The 18759-nt window shown below is 44.0% G+C and overlaps 1 protein-coding gene and 1 pseudogene across 3 annotated transcripts in view; both read left to right on the top strand.

Annotated features, from left to right (window-relative positions):
- The window catches only part of Arl15 (ADP ribosylation factor like GTPase 15), a 370731-nt gene that overhangs the window by 15725 nt on the left and 336247 nt on the right, over positions 1–18759 (top strand). The window lies entirely within an intron of this gene.
- On the top strand, positions 13613–15370 carry LOC127667078 (cyclin-dependent kinases regulatory subunit 1-like; annotated as a pseudogene).

Raw genomic sequence — 18759 nt, 5'->3', positions numbered from 1 at the left:
GAGGACAAAATTTGGTCTGTAGATTGAAGTTTCCCAATCACTAGAAGAAGAGAAGCCATATTGCAGCGATTTCTCACTGAATTGAGTTTTTGTTTCTGTAGTTTGAAAGAGAGAGAGAGAGAGAGAGAGAGAGAGAGAGAGAGTGTGTGTGTGTGTGTGTGTGTGTGTGTGTTTTAAGATAGAGACTCACAGGGAGGGGTTTTAGGTGGGTTGGGCGTGGTCACATCCTCCTTGGAGAGCAGGAACCACAGGAAGCAGCACTCAATTCTGTGGTCAGTGGGCGCCCAGCCCCGTCCTGAGGACACGCCCCCTAAGCAAGAAGGCCCGCCCCCCGTCATGACTCCGCCCCTCATAGACGTGCCCACAGCGAGTCCTCGTCCTTCCGCAGGCTCCAGCACTCACAACGGTTTACATGACTGACCTGGTTCACATGACTGACCTGGTTCACTATGTAATAACAAATCCTCTGTATGACCTGGAGGGTTGAGGGTCAGGGTGGGGTCAGGATGTGAGTGACAGGATGGGAGGGGCCTAGGGACAGAGGGCGGGGAGGGTAGAGGCAGGGGGCGGGGCCCACATAGCACAAAACACAGGTTGTTTTAGATTAGCACAGAAACTGAAGTAGGATGTAAAAACCGGGCCTGGAAATACAGCTCACTGGTTCTGTGCTTACCCAGCATTTGTAAGTTCAATACCCAGTGCTGGAATAAACAAACAAACAAACAAACAAACAAAAACAAAACCGGACAAGGCTCAGTGTTGGTGCGCTTGCCACATGGTAGGCTGTGGAGACTTAAAGGCTCATAGTCTAGGGAAAAAGAAGATTCCAACAGCAATGTGATAGATTGCAAAGTCACCCCCTGTGCCATCTCAAGTTAATCTTTGGTCACAAGGCAGAGTAGGATTCACAGAGAGGCGCACACCCTCCTACCCTGCCCTCGCCTCAGGCAGCACCAGCTAGTGTGGGGGTGGTTTCCAGTGCCTTGAAGTTTGAAACACAGAGCATTTGGGTGTGTGTTTGCCTTTATTTCAGTCTCTGAGAATTCAACTTTCATTTAAAAAGCCTTCCTCATGTTTCACAGTGCCTTCTGAAAAATGCTTTTAGGGAGAAGAGTTCGAAACCACAGGTGCGTCCTCTCGTTCAGGCCTTGGGCACCTTCAGGTTCTTCTCACCCAGGGCAGGATGAGTGTCGAAACACCCAGCATGTGGTAGAACCTTTCTAAATGTCATTCTTCCTACCCCTGTCATGGCTTGCAAGGTAAGGCTCGCCTTGTTAGCTGGGTGCTGGGTGCTGGGAGCTGGGAGCTGGGTGCTGGGAGCTGGGTGCTTCTGTTTGACCTCGGCAGTTGATTAGGTATTCTTTTTCACCTTAAAGGGGATGCTTGAACGGGAAGGAATTCTGCCTCAGAAATACTTGCTGTTCACGTGAAAGGAGGAGCTTACATGGTGGGGGTGGGGGGGGGTGGGAAAAGTTCGAGTTCTGATCCCATCTTCTGACCTGAGAGTGACTGGGGCTGGTGACAGGTGGAAGGCAGATTAAGAAGTTTACTGACGTCTGTGGTCAGAAATGCAGGCAATGGCCTCGCAGCCTTTCATCATTAGACTGTCAGTGTGTTACCTTTGGTATTTATGATGCATGAATCGGGTAAAGGCCAGTGGATAGACACATTTTGAAGACACAGGATTCAGACAGCAAGGAAACGAGGGAGAGATGGCATCCACTGGGCAGGAGATCTTAGGGCTGGGCCTGAGGAGAAATTTGACAAGACTGAGGAAGAAGAAGAGAGGGAAATAAGTAGGCTCAATGCCCAAGGCCAAAGCAAGCAAGTCTTACAACCCAAGTTGGGCACAGGGAAGCCGGGTATGTAACCAAAGCCTCGAGAGATTCCCTGACTCTATTGATTGGGGGATGCTTGTCTTCAACAAGTGATGTGGCTGTTCACACACATTATGGGAGCTGTGGTATCATGCTGGAGAGTGGTCCAGAGAACTGGTTCTGAAACTCTTTGCTGTGCCCCTGGTGTCACCTTACATGACCCTGTTGGATTAGTAGGTTGAGCATGAGTTTTCTCTTCAGGTACAAGGGCCAATGATTGACAGGAAGATGAGTAACTGTTCCAAGATCACGCCCAGATTTGTGTTACCTAAAACAAACCTTTTCTTCTTCTTCTTCTTCTTTTTTTTATAAACAATGTCAGAAAACCAAGAGAACCCCAGATTGTTTTATTTATAAGCAAGTGATAATAACATTTGTGATTCTTGAAATCGGTGTTAGAACTTATTGTCTCCCCCTCCCCCTTCCCCATAGACCAGGAAAGCAGTAGCGATGTCATAGAAAGGACTTGTCCATTGGACTAGTTAGAAGGGTTTAAATATAGACTTGATAACAGCTTTTATGCTCAACAAAAAAATTCAACAAAAATCCAACAAAAGTCTTTAAATGATAATATCTTAAGTTTTCTCAAAACCAAAACAAAAAAAACCAGAACAAATACCCCCCAAGAAGCCATTGCTCAAATTTGTGTTAATTATACAAAGGGGAGTGCAGGGGAGAAAGTGGAGGCTGAATCCATATTTTGTAGAATTAAGTATCTTTGTCCCCATGTTCCTGAGTAATGCTCATTAGTATCCAGTGGTCAGTGCATAAGAAATTGAAGGCTCCTGGTCATGAGTGATATGAAATATTAAGTAGCATTAAAAATTAGAACATTGAGTGATGTCGAATGATTAAATCTTATATTCTCACTTCTTCAGTCTATAAGCAATGCTTTGCCCATCTGGACAGTACAATAGATCTGGCTAGCGATCAGTGATAGTTTCTTACCTACCTACTTCCTTCCTTCCTTTCTCCCTGTATTCTTTTCTAAAATTCTTAATTAAAATATATATAATTATATCATTTTCCCCTTCCTTTTCTCCAAACCCACATCACCTCTCTCCAACATCTCTTATGGAAAATTGATGGATTCTTTTTCTTTCATTGCTATTATTATACAGCACCACACACCTACAGACACACAGACACACACAGACACACACAGACACACACAGACACACACACACACGAACATGTGTATCTTTCTGAGTCCATTTACTGTTGCTTATGTATCTATGATTCAGCGCTGACCATCTGGAGTTGGATAACCTCTTAAGGTTCATCCCTGAGAAAGACCAGTTCTCCTTGTCTCTCAGCAGGCATTGGTTGCCTGTAGTTCTTTATCTGGGGTGGAGCTTGTGAGTTTTCTCCTTCCCATGTTAGCACATCTGTTGGTGTTGTCACCTTTTAGGTCTTGTTTCTGCAGAGGACAGTCTCACGACAGAATTGGTCCTGCAGCTCATAGAACTCCCCTTACGCCCCATGGTGTTCCCTGAGCCTTAGGTCCAGGAGGTGTAGGGTAAATATATTAATTGGGGCTGACACCCATGATCAGTTGGCATCTGCATTTTGACCAGTTTTGATTTTCTGAAATGGTCTCTGCTTCAAGGAGGGGTTGGTGAGAGGTAAGAGCTGTACTTACTGTGGTATAAGGCTAAGCTTTACAATGCTGTAAGGCATTGTGGTGGTGTGGTAAAGTAGAGGCGGAAGGTTCCTCTCCAACATCCGTGCCTCACGAGCCCTGAGTCAGGGTTCTAGCACCAGGCATGACTTCCCTTGCCTTGAGCAGGCCTTACGATCAGGCAAACATTGGTTCCCACTGAGATGCCAGTGCTGCTGTTGTAGTTTAAGGTCTCTCAGCATCCCCGTCATTGTGGTTCATAGGTGTAAGAGCTTCTCTCCTTTGGCAGTTTGCATAGCAAGTTCTGGCACTGTGGAAGCTCAACCTCAGAAAGGCTTTCAGGTCATATGCAGCTCCAATCTTGTGAGTGAGTCCTTTATCTCAAATATGTAGTATTTCTAGCCTTAGGGACTCACTTTTAACCTCTGGTAGGTAACCACGGGCAACAGGGCTAACCCCTGTTGTTTTTGGAGTCTCTTGGACAACCCTGACCAACAACTCAGAAGGAAGTTTCTCATTTCTGGGGGTTTTGTTAGATAGTGTCTGTTATTGGGGAGTGCATTGTCACCCCCAAGTGGAGCGACTTCATTTGGGACACAAACACTATATTCATGTGTATGTATACACATATATTTGATATGTAATTTTAGGCAAATATAGAAATAATGTCCTTATGGAGCACGTGCTTAGTGTTATTCCCACTCCTCCCTCCTTGTGTGTGGTCCTCCTTCCCAGCTAGAGCTCTTTTCTTCATTTGGCCAGTTCTTCCTCCTAGCTTGGCCTCAGATTCTGGATAGAGTGTTGAGAGCTGGGCCCTCTGGCTTTGCAAAGTCTGCTCCTTCAGGGGGAGTTCCTTCCACCATCCTAAAGTCAGGCTTCCGGCTTCCCACTTTCCTCAGCTCCAAGACCTGGGAAATGGTTCAGTGGGTAGAGTATACGAGTACAAGGCTGGGAGTTTGGATCCCTGGAAACCATGCAACAGCTGCATTGGCTTTGCGGTGTGCTGGCAATCTTAGCACACAGAAAGTGTCCCTAGAGCAAGTCCCTAGAGCAAGTAACTTAGTTGAAACGGGTCAGCTCTAGGTTCAAGGAGAGACACTGCTTTAATAAATAAAGTGCGAAGTGGTTGAGAAGACATCTGATGTCAACTTCAGTTCTCTGTGTGCATAAGTACAAATATACTCGCCAACCTGCATGCATATACACCCCTATACACATGAACACACACACACACACACACACACACACACACCCCTCTGTTCTATTCTTTAGAAATAAGAACTTGGCACGTTCTTTCCACGTGTTAGTTTCTGGCACTTATGTTTCGATCTAGAGAGAAAGAATGTTGTTGTCTTTCCTTCTGGTTTGCATTCTGGATATTAGCAGCTTAGCAGGAACAGTGACCTGCTTGTGGGCCAAGGAACAGCAGAATAGTGACCTGCTAAGGAGGATGCTTGCTAGATTAACCTTACCTGTCAGGTAGTCTGTTCACAGTTAACAATGATCAGTACCTGAAGTCAAGAGAAACCTGGGCGTTCAGCGGGTTAGGAGGGATACAGGGCGTGGTCATCAGCTCCCCTGTGCCTGCAGAGCCTGTCATTTTTGTCTGGTCCCCCTTGCACCCTGTTCCACCTCCCAATGTTTTAAGTGTTCATGCAGTAGACTAGAAAGTCTCCTGATACCTGTAACTGTGGGTTCAGTGTTCCGGCTGTGTCTCTGAAGTCCCTTGTGCATGAAGCTCTGGCTAGACACTGATGTGTTACACCTGTCATAAGAGTTGTAAATTGTTTCTTTGTTCAGAGCTGGAAGAACAATGGCACCAGAGTTTGTTTGCCCATATTGTTTTATACTTAGTACTGCCTGAAATTGAATGCCACATGAGGGGCTCTATAGACATTTCTTTCCTCCCAATTTTCTTCTTGTGTTGAATGTTTAGCCTCGAGTCCTACCAGACATGGAAGGAATATATTTTCAAGGCAGTTACTACTAATTATTTATTTTTTGCTAAATTAAAATCTACCTTTCCTTTTTCTCTGTTCTTTAAGCTCCGAATTTTCAGAGCTATTCTTGTCTTCCACAGAAGGTAAGAATTTCAGCCAAAATTGACTTTTTTTTTTTTTTGTGTGTGTGTAGTGGGTGGAATTTTTTGTGGTGTCTTGCTTGAAGTAGTGAAGTCCATACTTCTAATATGATATTTGTCTTTGTTGGGTTATGTTGCTAGATGACTTTTCATATCTGAGATTATTTCTGATAGAATACCTTTTAAGTCTTGATTAATTTTACAGAGAGGTCAGTGATTTCAAGTCCCTGGTCCCAGCTGTACATTTCTTAAAAAGTATAGATTTTTTACTCTTAGGGTGCTAGTGTTAATGAAAATATTTAATCTCAAGTGGGGGTTTCTACCCCTCCCTTGGTCATTCAATTTCCAGATACAAGACACATAACATTTATATTTATAATAAACCTTCAGAGCACTGGAGCTGGGCAGATATCTACCCTCTAAGCTATTGCTATCTATTTCCCTATCAATAGCCCTGATTTATAACTTGCTGTGTTTTGCCTGGGCTGCTCTTAATGCCAAGCCCTCATAGCCATGTTTTCACGACTCACCTACCCCATGGTGTTTTCTCTTCTCTCCGTCTTCCACTCTTCTCTCGTGGTCTTGCCTCCTCTGACCCAAGCCCTGGAACTGAAACTCCACCCACTTCTCTTCTTCCCAGCTATAGGCTGTTGGTGTCTTTATTCAACCAATAGTTTTAAATTAAGGATCAAGGGCACAGAGCGTCACTTGGTCTTTGGGCAAGTGTGTAGCATTAACCATAGTCTGTAGTCACAGACCAAACCTCAACACTCTGGTAGTCTTTTTACCACTAAAGCCATCTTAGAAAGCATCCAGAGGCCAGTTAGGAGTGGTGTTGGTTATGCTTTCTTCAGGCAGATCACCGTCATCCCTTTTCCCATTTGAAGAAACCATGGAATACAGACCAAGGAACAAGGCTCCACGATTTGCCAAGAAGGCCTGATTTTATTTTGTAGTAAGGCTTTTTTTTTTTTTTTTAAGTTATTTTTCCATGTGAGGAAAAAGCTTCTGAGTGCACTCTGGGAGTCTGCAATGCGCTGTTAATGTTTGCACTAACAGCTCCAACAGGAGGCCATACCAGTTCTAACGTAGGTGGCCTTTCCAGGTTCTGGTAGTGCCTGAGGAAAGGCAGATAGACCTTTTTGCTCAGGAGTGCTGCCCACACACTTCTGCAGAGCTTCCCGTGTACCCTGGAAGCAGCCTTGGGTCTTCGCTCTCCAGTCTTCATGCCACGCCCTGAATCTTTGCTTCCGTCCCATCTATGAAGAGGTGCTGATGTGAGGAAATGCCTAGTCAGGTCACTGGATTTGGAAACAGGTGTCCCGGGCCTGGGCCTTATTCCAAGATGCATCTTGCTCCTCCCTCTTCCTTGTTTTACCAGTTTTCCCATCTTATTCCCAGGACTCTGGGCTCGGCTCTGTTAACTTTGTATTATCACATCGAGCAAAATTATAGAGGGGACGATAAAGGAAGGACTTCTTGCTTTATATCAAGACGAAGGACTGCATAGGACATCAAAACTGGAATTGGCCATCATGTTAAGCATTTACAAAGGAGCTCTCTTAGAAAAAACACTTTTTTCTCACCCCCTGAGAGAACAGAAATACCTTAAAATCAGGTTGATTTTACACTATATGACAAATGGCTTTTGTTTTCTACCATCTTGTTGAGAGGTTCCCCCCACTTCCATTATTTTCATAGTTACCTTTGAAATTTCTTACGAAAACAATTGTAAGATTAATCACAGCAATTTTAAAGCAGATTTTTTTTCTTGTTTTTCTCTTTTATACACTTTTAAAAGTAGACTTCTGTTAACATATTTTAACCCATCTGGGGTTTGTTTTTGACAACTTGTTGTCCCCCGCCACCTCCCCAACATGTTCCTTGAATTAGATAGCAAAGAGGATGTGATTGGTTTTGAAATAATGTTCGTTAGTTCTTCTGACCAGTCCAGGTGCAGATTTGTGAGTGGCGACTTTGAGGCTCCTGGGTCACAGTTTATCTGACTATTTAGTCTCCAATTGGAAATAACTTCCTGGGCATCCTTCACTCTGAGCTCTGTCTTCTCTTCTAGAAATTTACAGTAAAAATAGGGTTTTGTAAATGCTCCAGAGCCGGGGACAGAATACGAAGTATAATCATGTTAAATTTGCTAACAGTTCCTATGCCACGATTAAAGGATGCTTGGCTTCCAAGTGCTCCTTTCTACCCACCTCTCACTAATTAGAGGGAAGAGGCCATCCTGAGAATACGATTGTTAGCATGAATTTGGAGTCTGGCTGCTGTGGGATGTTCAAGGGTTTGGCAGTATTTGTAAGGATTAGAGGTTGGAGGGAGGGGAGGAGGAAGTAGTGCAGTTATTCAGGGAAATGTTACTTGAAGTATGTTGAGGTTTTTGTAGTAGTTTTTGGCAGCCTCACTAGCAGCACTTGAACTTTTGGGGGTCGGGATAGAGAGTAGGAAGGGATAGAGAGTAGGTTCTCATGACTGAAGATGAAATATTTCTCCCTAAAAGTCAAAGCCCTTCGAGAGTTTACAGGCCAATGTAAATGTTACAGTCTTGTGGTTTGGGGGCACACTTGTAACGTTTCAGTTGGTATGATAAAAGACTCGGATAAAAAGCAAGTTGAGGAAGCAAGGGCTTTACTTTACTTTGACTTAAGGTTCTAAAGGGATGGAGTCAGCATCCCTTACGGTGGGGAAGGCATGGCTGCGGTCAAGGAAAGGTAGCCGTGGGAGTAGGGCTCTGGCCGATTACATTTTTATCACACACAGGAAGCAGAAACGAAAGGAGAGCTGTGCTGTAAACCCTCAAAGCCTGACCCTGTGATGAACTTCCTCCTGTAAGGCTCCACCTACCAGATGATTCTGTCACCCTCCTAGATATTTCTGGGGATTCAGTGTTTAGCCACACTGGGGGCTGGTGTATGTGGTGTGTGTGTGCGTGTGTGTGTGTGTGTGTGTGTGTGTGTGTGTGTGGTGAAGGCATAGCAGCTCCTGTCATTGTCATCTTCCGGCTGGCTCATCTTCAAGTGCCTGCCACTCTCTGTGTGCCCATGGCAGGTCGGGATTGTCACCAGAGAGTGAACTCAGTTACAGAGAGCAGAGTAGGACAGAAGAGAAAAGGGTTCCGGGAGAGGTCAGAGAGGAATTTTCCTCTTCATCTCTCACTTATAGTTCATTTCCAGGATTAGTCACATGACGCCTGCTTGCAAGGAACGCTGCCAAACAGTCTTTTATTTGGGTGGGATACAATTAATATTTTTCACTTGGGAAAAAGAAAACCTTTTCCGTTTTACAGAGAAAAAGTTATTAAATAACTGTTATGTTACGAAGGTGTAGCGCTGAATAATTTCCAAAGATAGATGGAAAGAATGGATGTTGGCCAAGTTTATGAGCCTTTTCGGCTTCCTGGATTGAGACAACCAGTGGCATTGTCCCAGGATAATTCAGCCCTGCATTCACTAATAATAACTCTCATAGTATTCCAGTTAAGGCAATGAGATCCTAATATTAAGTGATTGCTAACATTAAATGATCTGCCATTTTATTTTCATTATAGGACCAGTGAGTGATTGGAATGCTTGGAGTGTTTTGTTACGTTAATAACTTTATCCATCGAGTAATCTCCTTGGTCTGACTTTCTATTCTGTTTATTTTAAAGTCTGTGCAAGTAGCCTTGGGCTTTCCCAGTCTTTTTCTGGCTAACTTCCTCTCATACCGCCTATTCAGCGTCCTGTGAATATTGTCTGAAGAGATGGGATTCTTTGATAGAATGAGCTTGGCATGACTGATTGGCCTTCAAAATGAATCATTTTTTAAACGCCATCTTTTTACTACCATGGGAATCTGGGGAATCCTCTACCTGCTGTCTTCTTTGGCACAACACATAAAACCACCCATGCTGAGATTTGTGGCATCATAAGTCTGTGGAGAAGCTTACACTTGACAACAGTAAGCCATAATAGAAACATTAGATGGGTAACAATAGACTGTATAAAGCTAGGGTTGTTTTGACTATGTACCATTTTAGTGTGCTAAAAATAGCCGGCTAAAGAAAGTCAGGGCATCCAGTGTATTCATGTTCAGTGTTCACAGGTTGTGAGTGGACATGAGTTTTAGGAACTTAGTCTTGATTTGGGACTGAGTCTATGCATTCTAAGCCCAGAACTTCCTTAGTGTCAAGAACTCAGCCTCTCAAACTTGAGCCTATTCAATGCATTGTCTATATGAGCGTTTCTCTCTTTGTGCTGGTTTCCTTTCTGTCTATTTCAAGGATGGTGGGCATTTATGTTGTAATAAAAATTGAACTAAACAAGTGCTAATTAAAATGGTATCCAAGAGGCTCGAGAGACGATGGCTCATTCTGTCCAGTGACTGTTGCACAAGTATGAGGGACCCAAGTTCAGGTCTCCAGAACTTACATTAAAAACCAGGCGTGGCTTTGGGTATCTGTAATCTCAGCGCTGAGGGAAGAGAGGCTTATGGCCTGCCGAGCCAGTCAGCACTCATCAGGGTCAGGGAAGGGGACCTGGTCTCAAAAAATAAGATGGGGGAATGAGAGACGAGATGAAATGAAATGAGATGGTTCAGTGGTTAGGAACACTGGCTGATCTTCCAGAGGACCCAAGTTCAAGTCCCAGCACCCACATACTTGGTGGCTCACAGTCTGTAATTCCAGTCACAGGGAGTTCCAGCACCCCCTTCTGGCCTTCACAGCTACTACATGTACATGACATACAGATATACATGTAGGCAGTGTCCATCAAATAAAAATGAGTAAATCTTAAAAACAAAACAACACAACCTCTACTTCAGGGCAGTGAATGTTAAAAAAAAAAAAAAAAAAAAAGGATGGAGCACTATGGTGAAGACACCTGACACCAACCTCTGACTGCTTTGTGTTCCGCACGTACATGTTCACATCCATACTCACATGTGCACACACCCATGTGGTACATCTGTACATACATACACTAAAAAACCATATCAAAGACTCTTATCATTGAAATTGCTTATGAACATGCCTAAAACAAAATGTAACTCAAACACTGTAAGTCACATTCTTTAAATGATACGTTTGCAGCTGCGAATGGAATGTCTATGTTAAGCTCCACGACAACATGGTATTTATTGTGTTTTATTGTCCTTGTCTTCTGTCATCTAGCCTAGGGAAAAGCAGGTAGATGGAAGAAATTCAACAACTTGCTCACAAAGCCCATGTCAAAATAGAGAATATTTTCTTTAAATAAAATAACAGGGAGGGAAGCAGAGGCAATTCTTTGGTAAGGACATTTTAAAAAATTTCTATTTATTTATTTATTTATTTATTTACTTACTTACTTAATGTATTGGTTTTTTGAGACAGGGTTTCTCTGTGTAGCCTTGGCTGTCCTGGAACTCACTCTGTAGACCAGGCTGGCCTCGAAATCAGAAATCCACCTGAAGATGTAGCTGTCTTCAGACACATCAGAAGAGGGCATTGGATCCCATTATAGATGGTTGTGAGCCACCATGTGGTTGCTGGAAATCGAATTCAGGACCTCTGGAAGAACAGTCAGTGCTCTTAACCACTGAGCCATCTCTCCAGCTCTGGTAAGGACATTTAATTGTAATCTCACATTCTCATTTTAGCCACACATAGCATGCCTGAATATGGCCAGATCTCATAAGCTGTTTGTAGAAGTGGTAAACACCATTTCTACCATATAAACATATGGTAGTATATTTCCATAGTGCCAGATGCCATGAAAAGAATTAGTATGTGACTGACTAAGTGTTGTAGATCACGTGGCGTACTGGGAATTGTCCCCCACTGCCTAGTTTTGGAACATAATACGGTCTAACGTGAACATCTCCTGTAAGTAATTCTGCTCTTAAGTATATAAACCTTAAAGAAATGATCTAATTACAAGGTTGGGAGTAGTTGTGGCAGAAGTATTCATAGATGAAAAGAATCAAAAGTTTATAAATATCTGTCAGTAATAACCTGGATTAAATAAACCATGGACTTTGCAGTAGTGGTTTATCTGTTGCTGTGATGAAACACCGTGACTAAGCCAGCTGATAAAAGAAAATGTCTGCTTTGGGCTCACAGTCCCAGAGGAGAGAGCTCATGGCCATCACAGTGGTGGGGCATGGAGGTGGGCAGCAGGCACTGGATCAGTAGCTGAGAGCTCATGTCTTGATGAGTAAGCAGGAAGCAGAGAGCACTAACTGGGAATGGTGTGGGCTTTTGAAACCTCAAAGCCTGGCCACAGTGATGTGCCTTCTTCAACAAGGACACACCTCCTAATCCTTCCAAACCAGTCCTCCAAGTAGGGATCAGTTATTCAAACATCTGAGCCTGTGGGAGCCATCCTCATTAAAATCAAGACAGTCGGGTATCCTCCAGCAACAGAGGCACAGCACACCATGGGTATATCTTCACAAACAGTGTTGGCAGAAGCCATAGCAAAGCACATGAATTCATTTCTGTGAACGTCAAGCAAAACTTCGGCTTGTGGTTGTTTCTGAGACAGCAATTCTCAACACTACTTTGCCCCACAGGGGGACCCACAGCAACACATAGGGGGGCTTTTGGTTGTTACAACCTGGGGTAATGATGGAGGCTATTGGCATCTAGTGAGTCTAAGCCAGGAGACTGCTACAGATTCCACAGTATAACTGTTAATCTCTGAAGAATCATCTAGACTAAAATGATCAGTAGTAGAAGGTCAAGACACTGAGAGTGGATGGAAGGAAATTAGCTTTAAACATTACAATCATGTCCTACTTTAGTGGCTGGAATGAGTATAGAGTTTATGCTATTCTATAAACGATGCCTCTTACTCTGTATTTCACAATGCAGCAATAAGAAAACAAAGAAAGAAGCCAGTGGGGATTTGTTTGTTGTTACGAGATTGGGTGAACTGATTATCACCTCACTCCTGTTTCTTCAGGAATATAGGAAGTATCTCTGAGGGTAACCATTAAACAAGTCTAGAAAACAAAATAAGATTCAGTGACAAAATGGTCTTGGTATTTTCCCTCTGAAGGTCCAAGGAGGGGGTTCTGAGACTGTAGGTAGGAGATACTATATTTCCTTTTGAATGTCAAATTATGGTTTTAAGTAAAAATTTCCCAAGATTTGCCCAAAGTCATTTTGTTTTCTCATCCAAGTTTCACAGACGATGAATCAATGTATCCAGAAAGCTTAAGTAGATTGTTTGAGATGAATAGTGCAGAAGTCCAAGGAAAAGATAAGAACTCAGACTGTCCCCAACTTCCTTGAGAACAGGGGCCTGTCTTGTGTCTTGTGTTTGTCTTCATATCTCTGGGGTCTGTGGCACAGCATCTGACACATGGCACGTACACGGATATTCAGTGTTCCATTGTATTCAAGTGAGTTCTTTTAGTGTTAATTTTCCGTTATGAGAACTAAAGTTATTCCACCTTTTGCTTAGTGGCATGTCACAGGTAGGTGTTTGTCCCCAGAAAGATGGCATTGTTTATTTGGAATTATTTGGTGTGCAGTGTTTAGAAGCAAGTTTGGGCTTGGCATTGCAAAAATGAGTTGGAGGAGTATGTGGGTGAGTGAAGGGGAGAGCTTATTAGTTTTGTTTTCACTGTCACCATATGATGGTGACCATATCACAGTGACCACACATCCGAGATCTTAAAAGAGGAAAAACTGCCCCATTGAGTGACTTACTTCCTCTGTGGTGCTCCACCTTCTAAAGTTCCTTGAACATACGGATAATGCCTTCTGCTGGGAATTAAAACCTTCAGCACCTGAACGTGTTGGCACATTTCGGATCTAGTCAACAGTTGGGATGAGCAGAAGCAGAGAGAACCCCTGTTCATCAGCCATCTATTAAAGTGGGGAGGAAAGGGTAGAGAAGATAAGATTCTAGATGCAGTTCTGAGGAGGTTAAAAGCTGGGTAGGTGGAGCCTCCCTGAGCAGAGCCGTGGAAGAGGTTCCGTGTTGGTAGGAAAAAAAATCCCATCTTCAGAGCTCTTATCTCTAGGCCCTGTCTGATACACAGCTCAGCATGAATGTTGTAGTGAGCCCCAAGTGTGGCAGCTGGGAGCTGACAACTGTGCTTCTGTGGAAGGGAAGTTTGACTGACACATCTCCATGGCTGCTGCAGTGAGTCAACATGGCAGAGTGTGAGTCCAAAGACACTAAATGGAAAATTCCAGAAATAAGTTTAAATTGCATGCTTTTCTGAGCAGCAAGATGGCTACTGGGCTGTCTCGCACGCACCCTCCGGTAGTGTATGAATTCCCTTTAGGTCTGGTATGTGTGCTGTGTATGCTCCTTGCTTACTAAGGTCATTTAGCTTAGCGGTTCTCGTTGTTAGAGCAACTGTCACAATATTACATTGCTATGTTCAAGTAATTTTTAACAGTGGACTGAAAGGGGCAGAGCTAGTTGATGTGGGCGGTTTTATTCTAGTGAAGTCATCCTATTGAGTTATTCTGTTTCATTACCTGTAATTAATTGCTTGCTACTGACATAAGAATGTATGCATAAGATAAATATACTGCATATAGGATTTGGTATTATCTGAAGTTTTAGAAACTTACTGAAGGTCTTGGAATGCTCCCCCAGAGGATGGAGGTGTACGCAGTCATTTACATCTAGGATCTGGGAATACCAGGACTGCCGGTAACAGTCCTCCTGGGCTTTCATCCTTGAATACCTAGCATTTAGCCTTGGCCTGAGCCCCTGCAGGTGTTCATCTCCGCTTACTCGGTGAAGAGAATCTGCACGTGGATTCATTTCAAGGCTCATAAAATAAGTGCTGTGGTTTGAGGTTTGTCCCCTAAAGAATTTGTATGCTAAAACTTTAATTATCAGTGTGGTGATGCTGGAGACGGGCCATTTGGAGATGCTTAGGTGTAAGTGAGGTTGTGAGGATGGGGCCTTCAGAAGATGAGTCTCTCTCAGAAGAACAGTGCGAAGGCTTCCTTCCTGTCTCACAGTCTGCTGTGTGACTAGAAGCTATGAAAGGGGCTGTAACCAAAGCAGAGAGCTCTCCAGCGCCTGACCATGTGGGCATCTGATGGACGATTTCTTGCCTCCTGTACTGTGAGAGGTTTTCTGTGGTAGTATTGTGGCAAAGTACACTAAGATGGTGAGAGGAAAAAAAAACGTATTAGTTGTAGACAAAGAGCATATACCAACAAAACTTTCATGTTGAAAATAAGTTTTGAATTATTGAAAAGCATAGAACTATTGACAATTCTTATTGAAAATAAATGCCAAATTCCAAATAAAAACAGAGAAGAGGAACAATGAGAAGATGTGAGCTAGTTGGTAGATAAGAAACGGTGTTCTGTGGCTGAGGTTTTTCCTAAGTGCTTTCAACGTCTTGGCAAATGGCATTTAAAAGGCAAGGACAAAAAGCCGTGTGAGAGATCCTTAATCTGAAGTTATCTGGACCAAAGGGTAGCAAGTATTGAACAGATAAAAGGAATGAAAGTAGAGTTGTCTGGAGGCCAGCGGTGCAGGGCTGAGCATGCTCCAGCAGAGCAGTCACACCACACAAACAAATCCACTCGAACAAATATGATGAAGAGGAGTTGAGTACCAGTTAGTGCCGGCAAGGGCACTACAGCCAGGCATGTCATGGTGCCCAAGGGCATAGCCAAGCTGGTTCCTAAAACCCGTTTGATGTCTGAATCTGAATGGAGAAATCTTGGCATTGAGCAGAGTCAGGGATGGGTTCACTATATGATCCACGATCTAGAATCTTCACATTTTACTGCTTCAGCGTTCACTGCCCAAATAGCCAAAGAAATGAAGCTGGCGAACTGGAGCTTTATTTACACAGCCGTCCTCACTCCCTACCATCTTTCTGATCGCGTCACTGTGCTGCTTTCCTAGTTCTCACTTTGCTGCGTAAAGGATACACTGTTTGAATGTGCTGGTACCTGCTTTGCTTCTGGAGTTGAACCACTGATGCCACAGCCCTGTCAGATGAGTGTGATCTCAAAGCCCTAGTGTGCTCCGTATCCAGCAGGCCATATTTGTCATCTGTCAGAAGCGTGTGAAATCAGATCATGGCTGTTACAGGGATGGTGGGAATTTGCTGTTGTGGTTTTTGCTACTGGGTATTGTATTTATGATGACTTATGGATTTATATTTCAATGTATTGGAAACTTTCCATTTTATCTGACAAATCTCTTCCATGTTACAAGCCTTGATTAAAGGAAGGTTTTTAATAATCTTAAAAAAAAAAAAAAAGTAAATGCCTTGTACAAGGGTGATGTACTTTGTGGCCTTAAGCACCGAAATCCTCAACGGAGTCATTACTCAAGGCCAGCAGCAGCCTGTGTGTGCCCTCTCCTGACTTCTCCAATGCTTAGAAGAGATGGACCATTGTCTAGATGCTCCCGTTTAGAAGGTGGGAAGGCCTTTAGGTACAGCAAACAGTTACCAGTTATAGTTAACAGCCATTTATAATGACTCCTAAAACCAGAACAAACAGAAACAGTGCTGGGGGAAGCGGTTTGACCATATAACACAACCTGCAAAAACCAAGGAAAACTGTATTTGCCACCAGGCATCTGCCCCAGGAGATAAGTCCTCACTTCCTGTGGGTGTGGCTCAGGAGGCTGCCATTCATTACAAAGAGGTTTTGAGTTTCTAGTACAAAAGGCACCCTGTTGTGTGGTTCTAGACCATTTTTTGGGGGGTATTAAGTAGCATTCATATGGTTCTGGTCAGGAAGGCTGAAGGGAAGTCACTTCAGGCCAAAAGTTCACAGTACAATTGTGATTCTGTGCTTTTATGAGATCCTGGCAATGCAGAGTGGCCAGGCTCAATAATGTGATTTGGTTTTCTGTGGTCAGGTGTGGATGAACTTGGTCACAATGGTGCACGAGGCATTGCTTTGGACTTCCTTCTTGAGTTTGGGGATGGGGGCTCTTCAAGGACCCTACAATTGCCAACAGACTTAGCTGAGAACCACAGCCATCATGGAACCAGATGGACAGTGCTTTGCGTTCTAGCTGAGGCTAGCTAGATGCAGGGTACGGGTGGAATGGTACATTCAGCCTCTGACCTTCCTGTACAGTTGTGACCACCTTTGAAACCTTCACAGTGGGCAGGTGCAAGTGATGGAGTGGGGCAGGAGGTGGTGGTGGTGGTGGTGGTGATGGTGGTGTGTGTGTGTTGGTTGACCAAGCGCTTCTTAGGAACTGTGCTGTTTAAGACAAAGCCACTGGGCTAAATACTTGCGTATCACTGCAGGCAGCCGTGCCAGCTCAAACTCAGGCAAGTGGTGAGTGAGCTTTGAAAGAAATAACAGGAGGAAAATGTGCCTGACGTTATAGGTTTTGGTTAGAAAGAAGAGATTTAAAAACGACTTCAGTTCTCGTTTGCCTTTGCAGAACTGTTGAATAATGCTTTACCACTCAAGAAAGCTTTCTGCTTCAGACTAGTAACAGTCTGGAAGGACCCTGAGTTTCCACTTGAGGGGAAGAGTCAGTTGGTAGTGGGTGGAGATTATTCAATTTTTGTGACTTCTCCGGGAAGCAGATTGGGAGAGCTGCCTATTTTATTAAAATAAAATGATACGGGTAAGTTTTTACTAATGGTACTAATGTTTGCTCAGTTGTTAAAATGATTTTTCTCAGTCTGAGTTGATAGGACAGATAAAATCTTGGCTGACTTGTCATTCAGTATTGTAATATATATATATAGTGTCATATGAGAACAGTGTTAGCTGCTTAGGCTGTAACAGATTACCACAGCCTTTTTGTTTTAACACAATACAAACTGTATTGGGGGGGGGGGAGAGAGAGAAAGAGAGAGAGAGAGAGAGAGAGAGAGAGAGAGAGAGAGAGAGAGAGAGAGAGAGGGGCTGAAGTGAGTTTTACTGGGATAAGTTCAAGGAGGTAGCAGAGCCCTGTTCTGTGGGGAGGTTCTAGGGGAGAATGCATTCCCTGCTGTCCTGAGCTTTTTGTGGCCATCTGAGGTCTCTGACTTGTGGTCTTTGACAGCATTGCTAACCCTCTAACTTTTGCTCTTGCTCTAAACTTTTCTGTGACTTTGAGATCCTTAATTCTCATGTCCCAGGTAACCTTGTGGTTAAATCATGCCTACCTGCGTAATTGAGGACTACTGCTCATAAGATCCTTAATCTCATTTGTTGCATTTGAGGTAGCTATGGGAGTTTGCTTTCTGTCACTGTGATGAAACACTACAATGAAAAAGGACTCTGGGAGGAGGAGGAGGAGGAAGAGGAAGAAGAAGAGGAGGAGGAGGTGGAGGTGGAGGAGGAGGAGGAGGTGGAGGTGGAGGTGGAGGTGGAGGTGGAGGTGGAGGTGGAGGAGGAGGTGGAGGTGGAGGAGGTGGAGGTGGAGGAGGAGGAGGAGGTGGAGGAGGAGGTGGAGGTGGAGGAGGTGGAGGAGGAGGAGGAGGTGGAGGAGGAGGTGGAGGAGGTGGAGGTGGAGGTGGAGGAGGTGGAGGTGGAGGTGGAGGTGGAGGAGGAGGAGGAGGTGGAGGAGGTGGAGGAGGAGGTGGAGGAGGAGGTGGAGGTGGAGGAGGAGGAGGAGGTGGAGGAGGAGGAGGAGGTGGAGGTGGAGGTGGAGGTGGAGGTGATGGTTTCTTACTGAAGGAAGTCAGAGCAGGAGCCTGGAGGCTGGAACTGAAGTAGAGGCCATGGAAGAATGCTTCTCACTAGCTTGCTCTCTCCTGGCTTACTCAGCCTTCTTTCTTATACAACCCTTGACTATCTGCCCAACATGGCAGTGTTCACAGTGGGCCGGGCCCTCCATATCAATCATTAAAAAAAAAAAAAAAGAACCACAGACTTCCTATAGGCCAGTCGTCTTTTTTTTTTTTAAATTAATTTATTTTATGTATGTGAGTACACTGCAGCTGTCTTCAGACACATCAGAAGAGGGCATCAGATCTCATTACAGATGGTTGTGAGCCATTATGTGGTTGCTGGGAATTGAACTGAGGACCTCTGGAAGTGCTCTTAACCACTGAGCCAGCTCTCCAGCCCCCAATAGGCCGGTCTTACAGAGGCATTCTTTTGCTTTTCAATTGAGATTCCCTCTTCCAAGATGGTCCTAGCCTGTATCAAGTGACAAAACATTAATCACAATAGCTGAATTCCTAGGTTTTTGGGGTAAGGAAGGGTGTGGACATTTTGAGGGGAAGTTTAGAGTATCTCAATG

Source organism: Apodemus sylvaticus, chromosome 16 (assembly GCF_947179515.1).
Source record: "Apodemus sylvaticus chromosome 16, mApoSyl1.1, whole genome shotgun sequence".
Classification (NCBI taxonomy): Eukaryota; Metazoa; Chordata; class Mammalia; order Rodentia; family Muridae; genus Apodemus; species Apodemus sylvaticus.
This window is presented reverse-complemented; position numbering and strand designations above follow the sequence as displayed.